This window comes from Trachemys scripta, chromosome 3 (assembly GCF_013100865.1).
Source record: "Trachemys scripta elegans isolate TJP31775 chromosome 3, CAS_Tse_1.0, whole genome shotgun sequence".
Classification (NCBI taxonomy): Eukaryota; Metazoa; Chordata; order Testudines; family Emydidae; genus Trachemys; species Trachemys scripta.
Window position 1 is genome coordinate 70,249,333 of NC_048300.1, and position 24,734 is coordinate 70,274,066.

General features: G+C 42.8%; 1 protein-coding gene across 1 annotated transcript in view; it reads left to right on the forward strand.

Annotated features, from left to right (window-relative positions):
- RGS7 (regulator of G protein signaling 7) overlaps positions 1-24,734 on the forward strand; it is a 417,353-nt gene that overhangs the window by 278,810 nt on the left and 113,809 nt on the right. The window lies entirely within an intron of this gene.

Here is a 24,734-nt window from a genome sequence, read left to right on the forward strand (position 1 = left end):
TGAACTCACAACCCTGGGTTTAGCAGGCTAATGGTCAAACCACTGAGCTATCCCTCCCCCCAATAATAATAGTATACATTCAGTTCCATGGGGACACATTCACCCAACACCATGTTAAATGGCATCAAGCCAAAAAAAAAGATGTAATTTTTAATCACTTGACTACTTCACTATGAAATTAAATTAAAAAATTCTCATTTGTTTGATGTTCAGTCTTTTTTATTATTACAATATTGCACTGGATAAGAGTGTATTTTAAATCTCCAGGTATTTTTATGGGTTCCTTAAGTGGAAAGGCTGAACAGGAAGATACAATCCATGCAGCCTACTAAATGCAGTGAGGAGGGATGATCCAGTGTTTATCGTGCTAGATTGGGACTTGGGAGACCCAGGTTCAATTCCTTGTTGTCCCCGTGACTTTGAGCAAGTCACGTAGTCCCTATGTGCCTCAATTCCCTATCTAGTACTTCTCTACTTCAGAGGGGTTTTGTGAGGCTAAATTCTAGTGCTGGTCAGAAATTTTCTGGGGGGAATGTTTTTATATCAGGAAATTAATCAAAAACATTTAGTGGACACTTTGACAAAATTGCATTTTGGGAGATGGAATGGGGAAACAAAACAGTGCATGCTGATGTGGTTTTATTCCAAACTCAATTTTTCCAGAATGGAAAGTTTCAATTTTTCCATTTTGAAATGAAATTTTGTTTCAATGCTTAATGTTTTGTTTTATATAAAAATTTTAAAAACTGAAAGTCAGAATGAAACATTTTGATTTTCTTGAAACAAAATATGTTGATCGATCTGAAACATTCTCTCCCCCCTCCCCAAAAAAATGGTTTAACATGAAATTTTAAAATATTTTGGCTTTGTTCCATTTTAGAATGAACCTTCCCCCTCAAAAATGGAATTTCCCATGAGGGAAAATCCGGTTCCTCCCCAGCTCCAATCGGTATATTAAAGATTGTCAGGCACTCATGCTATGACAATGAGTTCCATGTAAATTACCCAAGATAGATGCTTTAAAGGAACCAACTGTGAACCTACCAGAACAGTCTCAACAAAGAGGATGGTTACTAATGGCTTCCAGGTTAACATAACTTTACCCATTCCAGCACCCAGCTAACACCAACAATAGAAATAGAGCTCACATGCCTAATTCTGATGATAATGCTCAATGCAGATAGCAAAACGTGAGCACTTGAAACTTGACTTTGAGCTACTGTTACTTCTGTTCTCTTTGCCTTGTTTGTCAGGTATGAAAATTTTCACCAGCCTATTTGTATTATGATTTGAGTCTGTGTCTTACTTGTGACTCCTGATTGTCAAACTATGATGATTTGTTACATTAGCAGTAATTGACTTGCCCTTGAACTGTAGTACTAGGATCAATTGTCAGTCAGTTCTCTCATCAGCAGAGAGAAGCTTCCCAGGGAAGAAAGATTAAACTGAAGGTGAAACATGGTTTCCTTTGTTAATATGCAATAAAACAATAATTACAAGAACACTTAACACAAAACACTGGAGTTGCTGAAGTTTGATCATGTCCTATCAGGTTTTCATGACAATCAGGGTCCAGACACCCCTGTGGAGAACAGGGGGTCTGAACCCCAAAATATGCAACTGAATCAAGTGATTGTATACAATATTATCATACTATCAAAGTGTATTGAGTAAAAGATCATATAAAATTGGTGACATGCTGATTAGGAATAGCACTGTGTGGTTATGTACGGCTTGTCTGTGTGTGCTGGGAATATGTTCCTAAAATGTGTTCAGGAAGCAGTGCATAAGGCAAGCCTGCCATAGACAAAGGACTGTGGATTTATCTGTGTGATCAGTTTGATTACAAACCGATGGCTATGAAAGTATATTTACATATCGTGTAAACAAAGCAATCACGCTAACAAGCAATGGAGGAAATAATGTAGTGAGCACACCCGGGGACAGAGTCAGTACTCCCAGAAAGTCTTCCTGGCTCTTGAGGACAACACCTTCTGATTCTGAGAACATTGGATCCTCCTATCAGGAAGGGCTGGAGATGTTGGTTAGCTTGATATGTGGATGCTGGGCAATGATATAGCTTGTTAGAATTAAATTGTAGGCACTAGAAAGGATGTTGGTTTTGTTTTGTCTGTAACCCTTTTCTATCTCCTTTATCCTTGCTTGGTATCACTTAAATCTCTGCTTTTTATTAATAAATTTATTCTTAGTTTTACTATAAAGTATCTCAGTGCCATTACACTGAAGTAAAGAGTGAGTCCTTAGTGAACCTAACAGGCTGGAGTGTGCACTGTCTCTTTGGAGACAGCAAACTTTATAATTTCTGAGAGTATCCAGTGAGAGGGTATAGACACTCTCTGGGGAATCACTGGTTGTTACCTCCAAGGCAAGATTTAGACTGGCAGAGACTTGTGGAGTTGCTGGTGAGGAGGATTGGGTATAAAGGAGGAACGACTGGTGTGGCAAGCAGCTGACACTCAGTTTAAGCAAAACTCTTCCTCGCTGAGGCAGAGGGGTTACATGGCGGCTTATGGTTCTGGTTGTCCTGAGGAGAGCATCACAATTGTACTGGGTGAAAAAAAACCTAGTTCACAGAGCTAATGGACATTGTATTTACTGTGCTTCAGTAATAAGGACTTGGAGAACAAACCTTTCCAAAGCCCAACTAGTCTAGAGCTGGTTAGCATAGTCCTTCACTCTTAGCCAGTTTCAATGAAAGCTCCCATCCTTCCTTCCCAGAGTTTTTGTGGTGCTAAAATAATCATACCCATCTCATGCTGTGCATAGCTGTCTGGCTTGATCATGCACATTCACACTTCATTGCCCAGTATTTGCATGTAATCTTCAAATTCTTCTCACTCGTGTCAGTGCAATCGCATTGGCATCACTAGTATAACTGACAAGAAAATTTAACCTATACATTGATTTTCATCATTTTAAAAATGTATCTGGTTACGTCAAAAGGAAGATTAAGGGTCTAATTCTACATCCTTTATTCATGAGAGTAATCCTGAAAGTGAGAACTTCTCATGTTAGCAAGAGTTGCAGGATTGGACTTCAGCATGAAGCAGGCAGTGCTAGATCCAGCTTGCTTCTGGTAAAGGAGAGAAGAAATATTAGGAAAGGAAGCTGCATAAGAGCACGTGACAAAATGTTACCTCTCCACATTTGTAGTATTTGTATTTTTTTTTTAAATAGAAAATATAACTGCACTACCCTTTCATTGAGAATAAAGGACATACTGATTTATGGGTAGTGGTAGATTATAACGGGGAATAGATAGGCAGCAGTATTTGTTTTCATTATGCAAATATGTATAAAAGTGCTATCTGGAAACAGCAGTTTGAAGGAAAAAAATAGTTACAAGTGTAAACTGCTAGTAAAAAATATGATTGAATACAGTTTGTTTGCAAATGGGAAATAATTTACTACAGAAGAAGATTTGAAAGATCAATTTGCAGTAAAGCTCAGCTCCCTGCTAGCTTCAGCTTAACATTTCCAACAAAGTGAAAATTTTCATCCAGAAAACATACTAGGTAGAATTAATGTGTTAAATTCTGCTAATTTATGCTAGACACGTCAGTGAAGTTAATACAGTGTAGTGGCACAGAACTTGCACCAATATAGCATGGTTACTATTTTTCCCCCCCAATATGTAGCTTTCAATATTTTGTTTGTTTTTTCTCCAATACATATGTGTATTTGACCCTCTAGCTCTATTGAAAAGTTTAAAGGAGCAGAAATAAAAATATGCATAAAAATATGCCTGGCCTCTACACCAACTAAGGCAATTAATTGAGTTTACAGAGTTGCAGATATGCACTTTGGCATTTGTTTGCAAAATTGACCATTTTAGGAGTGTTGACTCTTCAGTGATGGTGCCAATTAGTTTTAATGTGGAAAATCTATCCTCTGCAATTTTCTTTTTTAATGTGTTAATTAGTGCTGTGAAAGTTTCCAGATGGAGTACACTGTAGACTAAAGTCTTTTTAATTCTTTGAAAGATACAACAGGATGTTTGGACTTGTAGACCAAGCTTTAATTCTGAGCTTTCAACACTACCAAGTTGTCACTATAACTACATAATTCAGGGGTGTGGAAAATCTACACCCCTGAGTGATGTAGTTATACTGACCTAAGCCCTGGTGTAGACAGTGCTACAAGGCTGTGGAGTACCTAACATCGATGGGAGAGCTGTGTAGATAGTGCTGCAACAGGGCTATACCTGTAGACAAGCTGAGACACCCAAGATGTGAGTTCTTTTCCTGGCTCTGCCATTGATTTCTTTGGTAAGCCTGGGAAGTCACTTAATGTCTCTGTGCCTCAGTTAGCCCAGTATATAAAATATTATTGCACCTTTACTGAGTGGTAGCGGATTTGGGTGTCTTGACAGTTTCCCTATTGGTGCAGAAACTGGTAACCGAGTCAAATATTTTCTTAATGTAACTTGCTTATTTACAAAATATACATGGCATCTTTAACTCCATGGAATTTTATCCATCCACCTTTTGCCATTCCAACACCTACATATCAGTGGGGGTCATGTCTTAATTCACCAGTGTTTCTAAAGCACTTTGAATTCCCTTGATTGAAGGCACTTTATGGTTGAAAAGTAACTGTCAGGGACCGTGGTAATGAAAAGAACTCCAGAGTGTATCACTATCCTTGTGCCCACAATAGCATGTGACTATCTTTTGGGGTCACTATTTGTAGAAGACTTCGGCTACCCAAGCTGCTACCTACCCTTCGCTTAACCTCCCCAAAGACCCAGTTTAGATGGGTACAAAGTGAAGACTATTTACTGACAATTTTACAGAAATAAAAAAAAGTCACTAAATAAGATAGGCATAAGAATACGTACTGTGGCAGAGCTCTAACCTTGTCCCTGTGGGTCCTGCGCTTCTAGGCAGTATATGCTAGCTTCAGTGGCTCTCTGTGACCCTCCGTGTAGCCCTTCCCTCTCTAGGGCCAGGGTTACAGTCTACTGAGCCCTTTTCATCATAAGCCAGCAAGGAGGTTGGTGAGAGAATTCCCACAGTCTCTGTTGTCCCTAGGGCTTGTTTTAGAACAGTTTAGCCTCCTGTCCTGACAGAGGCCTGACTTCCCCTCCCAGGAGATGTTCCTATAGTGGTGGGTTGGGGGAACCCGGGCCTACCCTCTACTCCGGGTTCTGGCCAAGGACCCTAATGGTAGCAGCTGTTAGCAGCCAACCTTTCAAAGCCAGAGTTGCTACATTTCCCTGGGCCACTTCCCCACAGCTCTCCTGCTTCTCCCTTACCTTAGGGCTCCTTTATCAATAACTTGAGGGTGTCTTCATTAACCACTCCTTCAGCCACACTTCCTCTCCCCTGGCTCTCCTCTGCCTGACTGGAATGAGCCCTTTTTATAGTATCAGCAGGGCCTTAATTAGAGTCAGGTGGTCACATTAGCTTAATGGCCTCACCTGACTCTTTGCCGGTTAATTGGAGTCAGGTGTTCTCATTAGCCTGGAGCAGCCCCTGCTCTGGTCAGTTAGGGAACAGAAAACTGTTAATACAGTGGTCAGTATATCTGCCTTCTGCTATTCTGCTGTACCCAACTGGCCTGGGTCTATCACAATACTTAGATGGAAACTGCTGAAACCATCACTGCAGGAACCCTAAACTGTACAATTCCCATGAGTAGCTATTTTATTATCTGTCTTTTCAAAGTTATACAACTAAACATTCCTTGAAATATTTTTGCATCATGATTTTTCAGCACCTCTTTTTTTCAGTTCACTTTCCTGGTATTCGATAGATGTAGTTGATTGGTAACTAGATATCCCTTAAAAACAACAAGGAATCCTTGTGGCACCATAGAGACTAACATATTTATTTGGGCATAAGCTTTCGTGAGCTAAAACCCACTTCATCAGATGCATGGAGTGAAAAATACAGTAGGCAGGTGTGTGTGATGTTTTTATATATATAAAAAATAACAGCACATGAAAAGATGGGAGTTGCCTTATCAGGTGAGGGGTCAGTGCTAACGAAGCCAATTCAATCAAGGTGGAAGTGGCCTACTCCCAAACAGTTGACAAGAAGGTGTGAGTATCAATAGAGGGAAAATTACTTTTTGTTGTGACCCAGCCACTCCCAGTCTTTATTGAGGCCTAATTTCAATGAGAAACTGCAGAACTGGAATTAATTTGCAAACTTGACACCATCAAATTAGGCCTCAAAGACTGGGAGTAGCCGGGTCACTACAAAAAGTAATTTTCCCTCTGTTGATATTCACCTCTTCTTGTCAACTGTTGAGAATAGCCCACTTACAGCTTGATTGAATTGCCCTCATTAGCACTGACCCCCCCACTTGATAAGGCAACTCCCATCTTTTCATATGCTCTAATATACATACCCTGCGATGAGCTCCCAAAATCCTAAGAACCGGTTCCCTACTGGGTCCACTCACTCTGGGTTTTCGGTGGCAGGTCCTTAACCCGGAGCGAGTGAAGGACCCGCCACTGAAGTGCCACTGAAGACCCGGTAGGGAACCATGCGGTGAGTACAAGCCCCACGAACTTGTCTTCTCCCCCCCCTGCACCCGTCCTGCCTCCGATTGCCCCCCTCAGAACCCGCAAGTATCTCCCCCCCCCACCAGGGTAGCAGCAGCCTGGGGCTCCGGGAGGGTATTTAAAGGGCCAGGGCTCCCCTACTTCAACTGCCCCAGTCCTTTAAATAGCCACCAGCAGCAGCTGGAGTCAAGGACCCTTTAAATAGCCCCTGGAGTCCCCCACTACTCCAGGGTTCCAGGGGCTATTTAAAGGGCACGCAGCTCCCCTGCTTCTACCACCTGCCCCAGCCCTTTAAATAGCCACCGGAGCCCTGGAGTAGTAGCAGGGCTCTGACGGCTATTTAAAGGGCCGAGGTGGTAAAAGCAGCGGGAGCCCTGGACTTTTTAAATAGCCCTCAGAGCCCCGCAGCCCTACCCCAGGGCTCCAGCAGTGGGCCTCTGGTGGCAATTTAAAGGGCCTGGGGCTCCAGCCCCTGCTGGGAGCCTCAGGCCCTTTAAATTGCCCCCTGGGGAAGCCGGGCCACCCCGGTATGGCACACTGGCTCTCCCCGGTACGCCAGACCGGGGTGTATCCGCTTACTTTCACCTCTGCCCCTACCCAACTTGCCCCGCTCCCTGTCCCCTGACTGCCCCGACCCCATCCACCAGCACCCCGACAAACCCCCAGAACTTCCATGCCTATCCAACCTCCACCTTCCCCGGTCCCTGACCGCCCCCCTACAACTGCTCCCTGCCTGGTCCCTGCCTTATCCAACCCCTCCTCCCAGCCCTGGCCCAGGTCCCTTATCATGCTGCTCAGGGCAGCATGTAGGGATGCCGGTTCATGCTGCGCGGCCTGCTGGAGGTCGCAGTTCCCCCCGCCCCCCCTTACCTTGCCACTCAAAGTGGCAGGAGCTGAGCTGCCCAGAGTGCTGGCAGCTCGGCACGCTGCGGCTCTGCAAGCGGGGGGGAGGGAGGGGGAGAACAGGGGAAGGGCTGGGGGAGCCTCTGCCTCCCCAGCTGGGAGCTCAGGTGGTGGACAGGACGGTCCGGCAGGCCGGATGTGGCCCGGGGACCAGAGTTGTTTGCCCACCCGCCCACCCCTTTAACAACCGGTTCTACACCGGCTTCTAAATTTAACAACTGGTTCTTGCGAACCTCTGGGAACTGGCTCCAGCTCACCACTGTATATACCTGCCTACTGTACTTTTCAGTCCATGCATCTGTTGAAGTGTGTTTTAGCCCACAAAAGCTTATGCCCGAATAAATTTATTAGTCTCCAAGGTGCCATAAGGATTCCTCATTGTTTTGCTGATACAGATTAACACAGCTACCCCTCTGATAGATATCCCTTGGCAGTCTTGTGAATTGTGTTCCCTGATCCAGTAGAACAAACAGGGAGAAGACAGGAGTTGAACATCTGTTTACATTACTTCTATTTTCTTCAAATTAAAATCGCTCTCACCAGCAGCCGAGTGCAGTCAAGAACCAATTGTATACCTTGGGCATATTCAGATCCAAGATTTTGGTTAGGACCTCTTTCCTCCCTCCCTCTCTTCTATAAACAGCAAGGTCCCAATCCCGTAAAACACTTATACATGTACTTAACTTTAACTTAGTCATACTCAAGTAAATGGAACTACTTACATGTTTAAAGTTAAGTGCAAGCGTATGTTCTTGCAGGACTGAGGCCTAAATTTTTATACCCTCTAAAGCTGGATAAATATTCTACATTTTGTTTTGTGAAATTGCATTCTAGCAAATTTTGCCAAACAAATACTGTACATCCATTTTCTTCAGTCTGTGAAGATTAGAGGTGAGCTTGACGATATCTTGTGAACGATGGAATTTTATCAAGGTTTAGTGATAACACTTTGCTAAAAGTATTAGTTTTCTCCAGTTTATGGAAATACAATGTGAGAATTTGGCCAGATTTAAGTCATTCCCTCCCACCTCCCTTCCCATACCTATGAATATGTGAGGGAAGGGGAGAAGTAGCTAATCAATGTTTCTCAAAGCAGAACATTTAGGAGACTGAACCAAACAGCTGTGGGCAGTTAGAAGGTGAATTAGGATCTCTCATTCAAGAATTTGTTACACAAGGAAACTAACCTTTTATGGGGAGGAAAAAAAATGATCAAGTGAGTAGCAAAATGTCACACACACATTTGTCATCCTTGTGTCTATTAAATATGATTTAATAACTTGAAATAAAGCCACAATGAAAACTGTCCCACCTACCCATTTAACTAAATAAACCTAAATCAAATAAACTGGCTGCTGATGAGCCATGAATCTCTCATTATGAAACCTGAAATTACAGGAAACTAATCTGATTTCATGTGTCCTTACCTGAATTGGGCCAAGTTTGTAGAATGAGATTCTAAGATTTGCAAATGTTTTGAATGAATCTTGACCAAGTTTGAAGTGAAACCCCTCTCTCCTACTGGGTGAGTTTGCTTTGAACTTGTGAGGTCATGTAAAGTCTAAATGAAATTCTGGGTCTGATCTCACATGAATAGAAACTAGAAAGTAACAATAAACAAAACTGTCAAGGTGTTAGAGAATAGGAACTGCCTAATTATGCCGAGCTCCATGATTGACTCTCCTTAATACTGTTAGTGGTGGTGAAGGTGTCACCTTACTGTGGTATCTAAATAAAATAAAGAAAAATAGGCCAAATTCTGCCTTTAAACATTATAATATACACCCCATATACACCTCTACCCGATATAACGCCATCCGATATAACACTAATTCCAATATAATGCGGTAAAGCAGTGTTCCGGGGGGGGGGGGGGGGGTGTGGAGCTGCACAGCCCAGCACAGTCAAAGCAAGTTCAATATAATGCGGTTTCACCTATAACGTGGTAAGATTTTTTGGCTCCCGAGGACAGCATTATATCGAGGTAGAGGTGTATTAGTTAATCCTGTTACAGCCTTGGCTAAGAAAGTTGGGTCTTTTTTGCTCAGAAAATAGAGGCTTCTGCTTTTAGATTCAGCGGTCGAGGTTTGATCCCAGCTGCTGATGACGCACTCAGGGGCGCAGGATGTTATATATGCATACGGGCTTTCTGCTGGGATTAATGGGAGACATGCATCAAAAAAATTTGCTTCTACGTATGGGTTGTTTGTATTAGTTTACATTAGTACTGATAAACTAAAATGCATAACTCTTCTTAACATTTCTTCTTATTCCATCACTGGTATTTTTCAAAGATTGTACGAGTCTGGTACGTGACTGAAGATTGAAATTCCTTTCCACAGGATTCCTCATTTCATTCCTGAAATTTCTCTAGTTCATAAATTTCCATTTCATTGTATTTCTTTCATGTCTAGGAAGCATCCTTCTCTCTCTCTGGTGTCTCAGAGAATGCAGTGCATGAGTGGATTTTTGTTGTTGTTGTTGTTACTGTCAGGCTTATGATGATTGTGGTTTTTTGTTGTTGTTTTTTTTTCAGTGCAAAAATAAAGGCAAATGTATCAGAATATCCAAAGTACAAGGGGCAGCCATTTTCTGAGGGCACTCATGAGTAACACAATTTTAGACAGCAGCCTTGTTTACTAAGGATAATCTTGCTTCAACCAGCAAATCATGTACAAAATTCTGGCCTGGCATTATAAATTCTCCTGGCAGGACATTATAGCTACACAAACTTACTCATCTTGACCTACATCAGCAAAATATGTTTTGCGCCTGATATATGGCTGTCATTCTTTTGATGTCTCTTCTGAAATCCCAAAATACCACTGTTAGTTAAAAACAATCTAGCCAGAAGTATATGTAAGTCATGTTTACATTATATTTTTAGGAGAATCTGAATCAGTTCCCCAAAATCCAGATAAGCATATAAAACTTCTATACTTCTCTTTAAGTGAGGCCCGGTCTATGCTAGAAAATTGTCAACTTAAATATGTTGCTAGGGTGTGAAAAATCCACACCCCTGACTGGCGTAGTTAAGCTGACGTAACCTCCAATATAGACAGCACAATGTCCAGGGAAGAATTCTTCCATTCACTTAGCTACCGCCTCTCGGGGAGGTGGATTACCTGTGCCAATAAGAGGGGCTCTCCCATCAGCATAGGTAGTGTCTACACTGAAGCGCTACAGTGGCACAGCAGTAGTGGTGCAGCATTTCAAGTGTAGATAAGCCCTCAGTAATCATAGATAAAAGAAGAAATTTACCTATAGGTTTCTTAAAAAACAAACAAACAAAAAAAACAGTTTCTTCTCTGCTGCTGAAAGAGCAGATGTATAACTGTTCATTTTTTTTTCATTTCATTTTTTGGTTGGCCCATTTTTTCTTATAAAATCCAGCTCTGGCAATTGGTTTACTCTAATATTTTCTCTACAAGCCTTGTGAATCAGCAGGAGAAAGGGCCTGAAGCTTTCTTCCTGTAGCTAGAGTTATTAGTTAATGCATCTGATCCTATGAACCCCTCAGTGCCAACTGATAAAGGGTTCACTGTCACAACAGCAACTCCTATCAGGCCTGATAAACTCACTATACCTAACCTATTGCTGTCATAGTCTTTATCTATAAAGAATGTAATGTAAACTATCAAATAAAATATTATTTGGTATTGGTAATCCATTGTAAGATGTATGTATGGGTATCATGCAAGAAGTTGTTTGTATGTAAACAATAAATTAAAAAAATGTTTAAATAGCCTGGGTTAATAAATATGATTTTCCCAGATGAAGGAATGCTGATTTACCTATCAGCCTAGATCTCTGATGTAAAGTAAGCAGGACAAGCCAACATAAAGGAAAATCCATTTGCATATCAATACAACAGGTAAACAGGTTGATGGGGTTTGAGGGAAATGTGAGCTCAGCATGGGAGACCAAGGTCAAAGAGGGTTGTCTAGTGTTTGGTGTCATAACAGTGAGTTTTAAGGAAAACTAAGGTGAAGCAAAAAGACAGTTTATCTATTTACTGAGGGAACCCCCTGACAGGATGTGAGAGAATCATGAAAATCTGGGTCCTGATTTGACTGAAAATCAGCTAGCTCTACAGAACAACTTTGAGGGTGAGCGAACTACTTTAGCCAAAGGATTGTAGCTTCCTAAACTTATGCTTGGAACCTTAGAAGCCTGTTATACTTTTGTATCATTTGTAATCAGTACTGTTTCTACTGTTCTTATTCAGTATCACTTAAAACTCTGTTAATAAACTCCTCTTTTTTTTGTCATAAGTAGATCTCAATGCTGTAATATTACACATAATGTGAATTCTTAGTTGAATGAAACATACTGGTGTGTATACTTTCTGTGCCAGAGGCTGGATACTCCAAGGAAATGCTCAGGACCTGGGGTGCACCAAATGTTACCTTCAAGACCAAGTAAGAGCAGGCAGAATACTAAGAAGTTTTTGCCCTGGATCCCTAAGTGGCCCCCTCAATGATTGAACTCACAACCCTAGGTTTAGCAGGCCAGTGCTCAAACCACTGAGCTATCTCTCCCCCAGTTTGTCTGGGGTGGCTAAGAGTCTGAAGTGACTGGGAGCTGTCACCCAGTTTAGCACCAGCAAGTATCTTCCTCACTGAGGCAGGAAGATAACAAGGTGACTCATATTTCTGGGTGCCTGAGAAAGTGTCACAGGATCCCAAACTCAAGTCATCAGAAGGTATTTATATCGGTAACCATAAGGGGGGGAGGGGCAGGGCTGTTTTTTTTTTTTTTTTTTTTTTGCAGTGTTTTAGCATTTAGCTCCAATTAGTAAGGGCAAAGGAGAGCCATCTGTTGGAGGTGGCACTGGATAACTCAGTTGGGAAGAATCTTTATATTTTAAGACATATTTTGAGACAGCCTAGGTTATTGGGATGAACAGGAAACACACCTTCCAACATAAGATGACAGCAAAGTATCTGAATCCTTCCAGGAGCCTGTTAAGTTGAACTGAAGGGTTTCTTGAGCTGTATCATTTCTGCCCACAATCCTCAGAGAGGGCAGATAAGTTCTATCATTATAACCCATGAAACCCATCATAGAACTGCGCAGTTGGCTGTGGAGGTATGTTGCATGAAATAGATCTCTAAAAAAGTTTGTATCTCTCATGATTGAATGCAGTGCCAGTGTGGACTTAGGGCATTACAGCAAGTGTGTGGAACTCAGCTACTCTTTTACATGTGCAGTGTGATCACATTCTCTTAAGTTAGGCCAGAGAAAGATAAGTAACTCAAAATTGGATCAATTGCAGCAAGTCTGTAAGGAAGACAAACTCTTTGGGCATGAGCATTCTATTAAGATCAGAGTGCAGAATTTGAAATAAAAGGTGTCTTGTATATAATTTATTATTTTTTTTAAAAAATCCATGAAATCCAATGCATATTGTTTTTTGATATAACTAAAGATGTGATTCTGCACTATAACAGTAAAGTATTCATCAAAATGGTCCATCTGAAGAATAGAGTTTGGTTTTAAAAAATCCTGGTTTTTACTTCTGCATTTGTAGATGTTGAGAAACATCATCTAAAATCTATGGCTGAAGTGTCTAGGAATGGCAAAGTATTCTTCTTCTCAGTGTTAACGATATCTGCAGTGGTCCAAGATAAGCTACTCTCAGAATTTAGCAGTGAAGTATGTGAAGATGACAACATTAAGGCTTATCAACACATGGTGTCATGGTGTTAGCAGCACTAGAGAATCCTTTGCTGTAGCTCATATCTTTTTCTTTTAAAAAACTAGAAGAGACTTTGTGAATGCTGCCCTGTGGGGAACAATGGAGTCTGAAGAGCTCTTAACATGGGGTGAATTTCAACCCATGTTGAGGGGGCCAGAGCAGGGCTTAGCATCACTTAAGTTGCATTCAAAATCATTCAGGTCTTCCCAGCCCCACTGCTCTCTTCTCTGCTTTGTGTTCCTTTTCACCACAAGGACTAGCATGATCAACTACCCCACTCCCTGGGTTGAGAATCACTGTGGTAGGCCATTATACTTTGATGGGAGAGTTCTAGAGGATCCCCTAGTGCTGCAGGTTGTGAGGTTTCAAGAGGTGGCCCTCTTCCTTCCTAGCCCTCAAATCCCTATTATACTGTTATGAGGAGGCACTGTGCTGCTTCTTTTTGGATGAAGCACAACCCAAGTTCCTAAGCACTTATGGTGGTTGAATATCTTTTGGCATCTTTCACAAGAGTTGGGATGCTGATCATGGTTGCCTGGCCAAAATCTAAGTTTGGTATTTACCTCATGGTTATTGTGCCTAAATTCTGCCTGCAGTTCCAGTAAGACACAGCATTCTCCTTTCCTTGCTGACATAAGATACTGCAGTTGTTCTGTGCAGTTTGCCATGTTCTCTGTAAACAGTTAGTGCATTTTTCTCCCTAGAGACATCTGTATTCTGGTAGTGAGTAAAACAATTCCAAAAATCTATATTTTGTACAGCCTGTTAAAGTTTGAAAATCTCTGTAGAAGCTATTTGTATGACAGATAATGAAAGGCAATGTAAGGCATAGACCATTATCAGTGTAACAAGATATAGGTAATTGTATAGCAACCTGTTAGAATACATGTGGCTACTGTTATATAAATTATAATTTACGTCTAGATAATGTTATTGAAACCTGGTATAATGCATGTAAGATGCTGTATGGACATATTCAAAGAGGGCAAGTGATATCATATTTCATCTTGCCCAGATCTGCTGCAAGTTAATTAGATCTAACTAAATATGATAATGATAATACTAATAAATAAAAATAAAACTGTTTGGATACTTACAATACTTGAACTGTACTTCACAATAGCAGTATTAATGTAGGGCCTAATCCTGCCTCTTCCACTGACTGACCTTAAAATTATTTTGCATTTTCATATAGCAGTGTAACAGGGTGCTGGCCAGGAAATCCTGCTGGTGTCTTCAGCTGCTACACCCACCTGCTGTCCCCTACTCTCAAGGCCACTATCGCACTGGGAAGGAAGGGCTGTCTTTGGAATTGTGAAACTCCCTTTATTTGTTTTGTTTTGTGTTTTTTGTTTTTTCCCCACTGTTTCTGCTGCAGGCTGAGTCCAAGTCCACCTTCTCTTTGAACAGTACCATTCACAACAGGGCCCTAATCCTGACTGGGGTCACTTAGCTCCACCACTGTATAAAATCTGTTTGATAGGTGCCACTAAAAATCCGACATTAAGCTTTAGATCCACAAAGGGAACTTAGACTTAGCATCTCAATGTCTAACTTTTAGGCTCCGTGCCAGCTGGTGTAACCCTTAGCCATAGATGACTATGATACTGGGAGCGTCACAGTGTAAAGAGAGGGACAGAACAGCAGTTCCCTGAGAGAGAGCCCAGCTGGGTAGGCAGTGGCGGTCAGTCCCCTTTGCTCCCTGCCCAGGCCCTGCTGCAGGGGATGGGCTGAGCAAGCCGGAAACGTGCTGGGGGGCCTGGGTTGCTTGGCCCTTCTCCCCAGCAGCCAAGCCCAGGCAGGGAGTGGAGGGGGCAGGCTGCTGCCACCTCCCCCAGCTGGATTTTCATAGGCAGCCGCTGCACTGCACAGAGCAGTGACCTGGAGCAGCCACCCTCAGCCAGAGTAAGAAGTGACATGTAAGTGACTGGTCCCACCCCTTCCACTCCCTGCCTAGGCCAGCTGCCAGGGACAGAGGCCGAGCGTGCCGGGGGGACAGGCACAGCAGCAGAAGGACAGAGCCCCTCTCCCCTGCCCCCAGCAGGCTGAGCAGAAATTTGGGGGTGTGGGGACTTGACTTCGCGTCACCTATGTCCACAGCCCTGAGTAAGATGCCCAGGCTCCCTATACAACGCACAGAGAGAGTTAAGCATCTAAGAATGGGGTCCAGTATGCTGAGTGGAGAGTTACCCAAGCAAGCCAAGAGGAAATGCTCAGGAGTGAGGTGTGGCCTAACCCCTAGCCCTCAAAGGGATGTAGGCACTGAAGTCTAATCTGAAGGGAGGCACCTCCCTTTTCTTGGGTTTCACAGCCATGATCCCTCTCCTGGAGTTAGGCAGCAAAGCCCTTTCTTTAAAAGAACAAGGAGGAGAAGCTGGGGGTGGTGCCATGGCTCTCATAACTTTTAGCCTACTGAGCAGAGCACTCCCCCAGAATGTAGAAGACCCAGGTTCAGTTCCCTCATCTGCCAGATGTGGAGAATAGACTTGAATTTGGGGGTCTCTGATCCCAGGTGAGAACCCCAACAACTTGGTTCTGGCTCAGGGCTCTCTGAAGTTCTCCTGTTAATTCTTTTACACTTTGTATAAATAATTAAATATGAGTTCAGACAGAGAGCATGTGAGTGACTGTACAGCCCAGTAGTTAGGGTACTTACATGGGTTCCAGTTCCAGGGAATATTTAATTATTTATATACAATGGAACAGCTTCAGCTGCAGAGATTGGGAACTATCTGCTCCAGAATAACCCAGTGGTTAGGACTCTCTGCAGTGTTGTTTGTGCAGGGCCCATTCCAGTAAGTGGTTTCAGAGATATGTGGGGCAGCGACTAGTTTATGGATCCTGCTGGGCTTAGGTGTGATTGAGTGGGGTTTTAGGCACCCAGGGGACTTCACCGGTGGAAAGTTAGGTGCCTAGGGACTTTGGGCACCTACAGAGTTATGTAGCAGATGAACAGGGATTTTGAGGCTATAAATTTTGGACGTAGATGCCCATAGTGGCAGTTAAATGCCTAAACCTCTTTCTGGATCCAGACCTATGTATCTCCAGTTGGGCAGTCAAAACTGATATACCCTGAATTGGAAATTGTTTCTGAAAATTTGGACCTTATCTTTTGTTAATTGGAGTTGGTAAACTAAAAGGCGTACCAGGAAGGTGTCAAATTCTGCTGAGTGGTATGGTTCAAATATTCCTAATATGTCCAAAATTTAACCACTCAGTCTACCAAAACAACAACAATAATTAATACTAATGTAATGTTCTGTACTAGTGATTTCTGGACAAATGAACAAAATAATATTGGCATTTCTAGGCCAAGTTCTTTCAGATAAATAACAAGATTTTAAACAAAAAACTGTTCAGAAAATGGAAAAAAAAGAAGTCTATCTTGAAGCCACTTGTTCCTCCAAACATTTGCCACCTCACTCATGCAAATGTTCCTGCAGATCAGAGGGTTTAAGAAGGGGTGGGGGGAGGGAGTCACAAACCTTCAGTAGAAACTCTCATATCCTCTTAGTAATGAGGTTTGCTACCATAGCTGAATAAGAAATGTAAATAAATGGTCAGATATTTAGAGTTTCAACTGTAAAATAATTTTATATCACCAGTAATTGAAAGCACACATTAATGAAACATTGCTAAGCACATGCTTCGAGCTATCCAAATGGAAGCTTACTTTCACAAAATGTAGATCAAAGGGGATCCATCTGGTATTGGCTTTTAACTACCATAATAACTGTGACACGTTGAGCAACATTGAAGCAAAGGCTATATTTATGCTTCTGAAAATTGTATTTAGAATATGGAAGATAACTAGGAAAGAGCAATTTTAGAAATATATATGCATTTATTTATATTTCAATTTTAATACCAAACAAGACTCCTATCCCCATCTCCTGGTGCCCTGACCATTATTTTAAGAATGGCCATCCATCTATTAAGTATCCTGTCTGACAGTGGCCAGTGCTTGATGCTTCAGATGGAACAAACTGAACAGGGGAATTTAAAGTGCTTAGGTTTTTTGACTGCTGCTATCTATCTATGGTGACTCCAAGATCTCTCTTGAGTGGTAACGGTTAATTAAGATCTCATCATTTTGTATGTAAAGTTTGGATTATTTTTTTCCAATATGCATTACTTTGCACTTATAAACATTGAATTTCATCTGCCATTTTGTTGCCCAGTCACCCAGTTTTGAGATCCCTTTGTAACTCTTTTCAGTCTGCTTTGTGCTTAACTATCTTGGGTAATTATGCATCATCTGCAAATTTTCCCACCTCACTGTTTCCCTCTTTTTTCCACTTCATTTATGAATATGTTGAACAGCACAGGTCTCAGTACAGATTGTTGGAGGATTGCTGTTTACCTCTTTCCATTGTGAAAACTGGCCATTTATTTTTACCCTTTGTTTCCTATCTGTTAACCAGTTATTGATCCATGAGAGGACATTCCTTCTTATCCCATTGCTACTTACTTTGCTAAAAGCCTTTGGTATAGGACCTTGTAAAAAGCTTTCTGAAAGTAAGCACACTATATCAACTGGATCACCTTCACATGCTTGGTGACCCCTCAAATAATTCTAATAGATTGGTAAGGCATGATTTCCTTTTACAAAGACTGTGTTTTCTCTTCCCCCAACATAACACATTTGTATTTGTGTCTGAGAATTCTGTTCTTTACTATAGTTTCAACCAATTTCCCTGGTACAGAAGTTAGTCTTACCAGACTATAATTTGCCAGGATTGCTTCTGGAGCTTTTTAAAAAATTGGCATTACATTAGCTACCTTCTGGTCATCCAGTACAGAGGCTAATTTAACCAACTTGTTGCCTCCCACAATTAGTAATTCTGCAATTTCATATCTGAGTTGCTTCAGAAACCTTGGGTGAATGCCAACTGGTCCTGGTGACTTGTTACTGTTTAATTTATCAATTTGTTCCAAAACCTCTTGTATGACACCTCAAACTGAGACAGTTCCTCAGATTTGTCACCTGGAAAGAATGGCTCAGGTGTGGGGGATCTCCCCTATATCAGCGGTGAAGACCGATGCAAATAATTCATTTAGCTTCCATCCTTGTCTGCCTTGAGTGCTCATTTAGTATCTTGATTGTGCAGTGGCCCCACTGCACAATTTTGTAGACTTCCTGCATCTGGTGTACTTAACTTTTAGATTTTTGTGTGCTTAATTCTTTCTTGTCCTGCCTAATTATACTTTTACACTTGACTTGCTGGAGTATGTGCTCCTTTCTGTTTCCTCATTAGGATTTGACTTGCAATTTTTAAAGGATGCATTTTTGCTTTTAACTATTACTCAGCTGTTTTGCCATGGTGGCATTTTTGATTCCTCTTCCTGTTTTGTTTTTATTTATTTAGTCTGAGCTTATATCAGTGTTTTTAAACAGCTTCTATGCAGTTTGCAGGCATTTCACCCTTGTGACTGTCCTTTTTAATGATCTAGGTATCTCATGAGATCTGTAACCCTCACACCTGACAGGCAATTTAACACATGGTTCTCCTGGTCAACACAAATCCAACAACCTATATTTGTAATAATCAAATCCCCCGTTACTCTTCCTAGTAACCGGCATCCCTCCCCAGGGAGGGTATCCTCAGTGCGAGAGGATACCATGACATCATCTAAAAGGATGTGGAATTGTCTCCGTGTGCTCCAGCTTGATGCTCTCCCTCCTGAAGACTTTCATCCTCCTTAACAGCACAGAGACTCTGTTGTGTCCCTGAAAGAGTCATCTAGGTACTTTTGTCTCCCATACTCTGTGTCTCAGGGCCACGACTTGCTTGCGCCCCACACAAATACAGCACATGCCCAGGAGGCAGGTGATCATACATGCGTCATTCAATGCAATAAACTCCACAGTCCCTGCTCTGCTGCTGTATATCTGCCTGCATTATTTTTTTATATCTGCTGGAGGTATTTTTTTGAGGTGGGTTTATTGTCCTGAGTTGGAATTGTTTGTTAGGTGTGTCCACCTCTCATAGCCCCGCACAAAACTCCCTTGGTTTGCTGCTCCTGTCCCCTATCATCTCTGGTCAGTTAAGAATTTGGCTTTGTAAATCCCTGTTTTCCCTGAATTAGCCCTGCTCCCTTGTCAAGGGATCTTAAAGGGATTAGGGATCAAAGGATAGCAGGCTGGAGCCTTTTGAGTAAGCTCTGAGCCTAGCTTTGCAGGCTGCTTGGCTCAGCACACTGCCCCCAAAGATACCACACTGTAATCTTCAAGTAAGCACACTACAAACCAAGAAACTCTCACTCCTTCATCTGGAGAACACCTCCCCTTCCTCCCCCCGCCCAACTCCTGTGTTTGCTGTTCCTGTTTGCTAGCTATATAAAAGAACAACCAGCCGCCATGCTATCAAAACCCATGTACTACAAAATAATAAACTGACCAGGAATTGAAAATGAATATATTGCCTGCTAACCACATTCTTCAAAGGCTTTTTATACCAGTTCACCAATCTCTAGCAAGCAGGGCACTCATTTCTCTGCAGCAGCTTCATTCCAGTGCAGTCTATGGCAACAAAGAGAGCAGGCTGTCATTTCCCCTTCCCTGGCTTCCATAGTCTGCTGCTGCCACTGGAGAAGGAGCGAGGCCTGCCATGAACCTCCCTTTCTGCAACTACTACACTGTTAGAAGTTTCTGTAATGCATGGCTGGGCATCACTTCAGCCATTTTGGCTAGTTAATTATATGTCTCCCTGAAAGTCAGAGGGATTTCTTTAATAATAGTGTGTGCTGCTGAGCTATGTCAAACCTCCACTGCTTGCTGCACAAATCCTCCACTGCAGTGGAAGTGGACAACCTTGACATACAGAAGTGGATTATTATTAGAATAATATGTAAATCAGATTATAAAAGGTAGCCTTGCAAAAGTGTCATGGAAATTTACTGGCTCATCCTTTACTCTGTTGATAAAAAAATATTTTACTTTCCTGTCAAAATAAAATGTTTGTCTCTGAGTGGGTGAGTAGTTCCTTGCAAAGCTGATCTATATAATATTTACCAGCTGTTCAAATTAAACCATCACTGCATATAGAAAATTCTTTAATTGGGAGCCCAACCCTGTGTTAATCTGTGGACACCTGCCTCCACAATGTATTTTTATTATTACGTCATGCTTTTTACTCCTGCTGGACAATAAAGCACAATATTGTCCCTATTAAAAGAAACAAATTATGTTGTTTTTTGTTAGGTAGCGGTGTGGTATGATATGGAAGAAATTAGGGTTACCATATTTTGTGTCTCCAAAAGGAGGACACTCCACGGGGCCCTGCCCCTGCCCCAACTCCGCCCCTTCCCCAAAGTCTCCGCCCCCTCCCCTGCTTCCCGCGAACATTTGATTCGCGGGAAGCCTGAAGCAGCTAAGGAGGGTGTGTGGGGGGAGGAGGCGTGGCCCAGGCTAGCCCCCCCGGCGTTTCCAGCCTGGGTCAGCTCGGGCCCTGGGGTATCGGCCCTGGGCCCGGCCCCCGGCCGACCACCCCCCGCGCACCCCCTGGTGGCCCGGGGCACCCCCCGGCGGCCCAGCACCGCCGGTCCCTGGCCCCGGGCCAGCCCCCGGCCCAGCGGCGCCGGATTTTCCCGGACATGTTCGGCTTTTTCGGATTTCCCCCCGGACGGGGATTTGAGTCCCAAAAAGCCGGACATGTCCGGGAAAATCCGGGCGTATGGTAACCCTAGAAGAAACTGATGGAAGGAAGATGAAAAGAAAATCTTTTTTTTTCTTTTTTTCTCCCCCCCCCCCCTTTACTCTAGAGAAGTTGAAAAGGTGGCTATTATTCTACCTATTGTTGCATGTTTCTGTTGTCTGAACTGCCTGGTCACACGTGGGTGTTCTGTGAATATTATAGGAGTTCATGATAATGAAACAAAATTAATGGTTGATGTACTAGTAACTGTTATCAAAACAGGCTTAGATTTGGGGTATTTAGTGATTCATCTTAGCCAAAAGTAATCATAGCAAGATTGTCATGCTAAACTTTTCCTTGCCATCCCCCAGCTGCAAAAAAACTTTCTTTCAGACTTCCTTGACTCAGCAAAATTATCTGTTGTAGCCCACTCCAGAACGACTGTTTTGTTCACTTTAAACATCATATGTAGTCCACTGCTCCCATTACAAAGTGTGGGTGGCCAATAGATTCAAACAATGCTTGGACCATTTGGTCATGTCCTAGCTATTATCTATGCCCACCCACCAGGGCCAGCTCTAGCTATTTTGCTGCCCCAAGCAGCAAAAAAAAGTGCCTCCCCACAGCCCGAGTGCCGCCAGAACCCCCCCCCCACCGCCCCCCCCCCCCCCCCCCGCCCCGCCGAGCGCTGCCGGAGCCCGCCCCTGCCAAGCGCCGCTGGAACCGCCCTCCAGCGCTGCACCGGGCACTGGAACTCCCCCGAGCACTGAGCCCCGCGCTGGCCCCCCCCCCCCGCCGAGCGCCGTGCCGCTGGAGCCTGCCCCCACCTAGCGCCGCCCCCTTGCCGAGCCCCGCGCAACCAGAGCTCGCCACGCCGCCGGAGCGCGTCCCCCCTGCGGAATGCCACGCCGCGCTCCCCCCACCGCCCCTTACCAGGGGCCGCCCCCAAGCATGTGCTTGGGTGCCTGGTGCCGGCCCTGTCACCCACATACAAAAAATGGGGCAGGACAGGTCACCAATATAGAGCAATCTGGATCATTTGATAAGCTGAGTCCAGGCAAACTATGTGCATTTTAATAAAGCTAAATATATATGTAACCCACACACCTCCTCGGTGTAGTGTTCTGTCCTATCTGGAGGGAGAGACGGAGAGGGAGAGACCCAGACAGACTTCTCTACAGCCTTAGCCAACAGCCAGTTGGCTTTTAGCTCATGCGGTAGAGGCTCATACACTAAGCTCCAAAGGTCCCAGGTTCAATCCCACCCGGCAATAATGCGGGGGGGGGGGGTCTGTCGGCATTGCATATACATCCAGGTACAAAAAAATGCAGGTCATACTTATAGGATGGGGGAGTCTATCCTGGGAAGCAGTGACTCTGAAGAAAGATTTGGGGAGTATGGTGGCTAATCAGCTAAACATGAGTTCCCAGAGCGACACTGTGGCCAAAAGGATAATGTGATCATCAAATGCACAAACAGGGGAATCTCAATTAGGAGTAGAGAGGTTATTTTACCTCTGATCTACCACTTCTGGAATACTGTGTCCAGTGCTGATGTCCACAATTCAGGAAAGGTGTTGATAAATTGAAGGAGGTTTGGAGAAGAGCCATGAGAATAGTTAAAGGATTGGAAAACGTGCCTTATAGTGATAGACTCAAGGCATGCAATCTATTTAGCTTAAGATGATGATTAAGGAGGGACTGGATCACAGTCTATAAGTATCAACATGGGAAACAAATATTGGATAATGGGCTCTTCAATCTAGCAAAAGAAACGTATAACATGATCCAATGGATGGAAGTTGAATCTAGACAACTTCAGACTGGAAATAACATGTAAATATTAAACATTGAGAGTAATTAACCATTGGAACAATTTACCAAGATTCATGGTGGATTCTCCATCACTGTCAATTTTTAAATCAAGATGGGATTTTTTTTTAAGCTCCGGTGCTAAAGGAATTATCTTGAGGAAGTTCTGTGGTCTCTCTTATACAGGAGATAAGACTAGATTATCACTGTGGTCCCTTCTGGCCTCAAAATCTCTGAATCCATATAGTCAGTGGTGTGGGCTGCAGAATCCAGTTTGCATGACCTCTCTGCTTTGAGCAAAAATGATCCAATTACATTAAACGTTGGGTCTTCTGTGACCCCCTGGAGATGTAGAACAGGATTGTATCCCAGAGAAATAAGAGGAAAAATATAGCCTATGCAATGGTCAGGATGTGCTGATATTTTTCATTTCATTTTGGTATTATTGGGAGGCTCCAAATACCTAAAGATTTCATTTTCATTGCTAGACTCTGCTAGCAATGTATGCTAGAGAGGCTCTTGCCTTCTGGAGGTAGGGAGTTCAGGACTATAAATAACAAATGAAGTTTTTCTCTTTCTTCATTTTGGCCTCTCATTTCCCATGTTTAACCTCCTTTCTACCACCTCCAAATGTATGTTGAGTCTCACATGAAGAACATGATGTCCATGCTAAGAGAATTAGCTTTTCTCTAGACTGAAATGGCAAGTTCAACCAGCTAGCAGGGAAATTCTCCAAGTCCTGAGTGATAGTTTGTATGATGCTCCGAGCCAGCCAGAGACGCTCTTATTGTTACAGGCATAGTAGGAATCCAGAGCTCAAAGTTCAGCCTTTTTTTGTCTAAAACCTTAAGTTCTGAGGAAGTCCCAGTGTGCAACTTGGGTGAAATCTTGACCCCACTGAAGTCAGTGGTTGTTTTGTTAACTTCAGTGGAGTCAGGATTCTACCCCAGATTTTTTAAATTTAAAGGGCCAGAATATATCCCTGATAAAACAAAGACTGAACTCTATTAATGAATAAAATTGAAAATAGAAATCTTCAATCATAGTACTGAAACGAGAACAAATGCATAGTCCTTATACGACCACTTATGGCAATGGGCAGGACAGAGAGCCAAACAGTTTTCTCCGTTCTTTAAAATTGCTAATCTGATGTAAACAAACACTTAGTCTTTTTGAGCAAGAATTGTGTCCATGTTCCAATAGTTTAGGGCCAGTTTCTTTATCCCTGTATGTTTCGTGAAATGGATATCTGACTGCAAAACGTTTGCCAACCAAGTAGTGATTTTTTTTTCTGAAACACAAGTGCATCTATGAGATGTTTGCAGCTGGGAGAATCTTTTACTACTTGATTTCAGTGCCACTAAGGTAAATGTTTGAGGCTCTTTAAGTGCCCCACAAATGCTGCAATTCGTACCCCAACTTGGTCTCTTCCACTAGAAGCAGAACCAAAGAGGAAGAGAGAAATTTGTCACATGCTACACCTGCAGCACTAGGCAACTCCTGGCCTGATTCTCTTCCTGCCACCACCTTGGGACCTTGCAAATCATAATGCCAGCCCTTCCACTTGTGCCAACATGATGTGTGGGGTTGCAATTACCTCAAACCCTTGGGCATCATGCAGCAATACAATATACTACCTATTTGTCAATGAAGCAATTGGGCCAGTCCTTCAAAATTTAGTATTCTTAGGAGACGAAAAGCCATGTTTTAATAGAAGATCATAGCCAATTCATTTGTGCTCTTGGGAGCCAAGCGATCCAAGTCTAAGTTTAAACCCTAATACAAATATTTGCCAAATATTTGATGAAATTAAAAATAGTGGGGTATGTTAGCAAGGTGGGTTATGTGACTGATTAGGCTGCAATAGGATTTAACTCCTTGTCTCTGGGACTTTCTTCCTTTCTATAATTCAGTATTTTTTTCAGGGGGTCGGAAGTTTCTTCAAGAAATTGTAGTTTAGGTCCCACTTTCCTGTGTATATTTTACAACATCATTGTTTTTGTTGGTCCGCTATGTATAAAATAAACCTATGGTGTTTATAGGGTGAGGGTCTGAGACCCACCTCAACTTACACACATCACATGGCATAAGATGTTGGGTTGCTATTATGATTGATAGGACCCAATGGTGCTGGCAGAGCTTTGTAA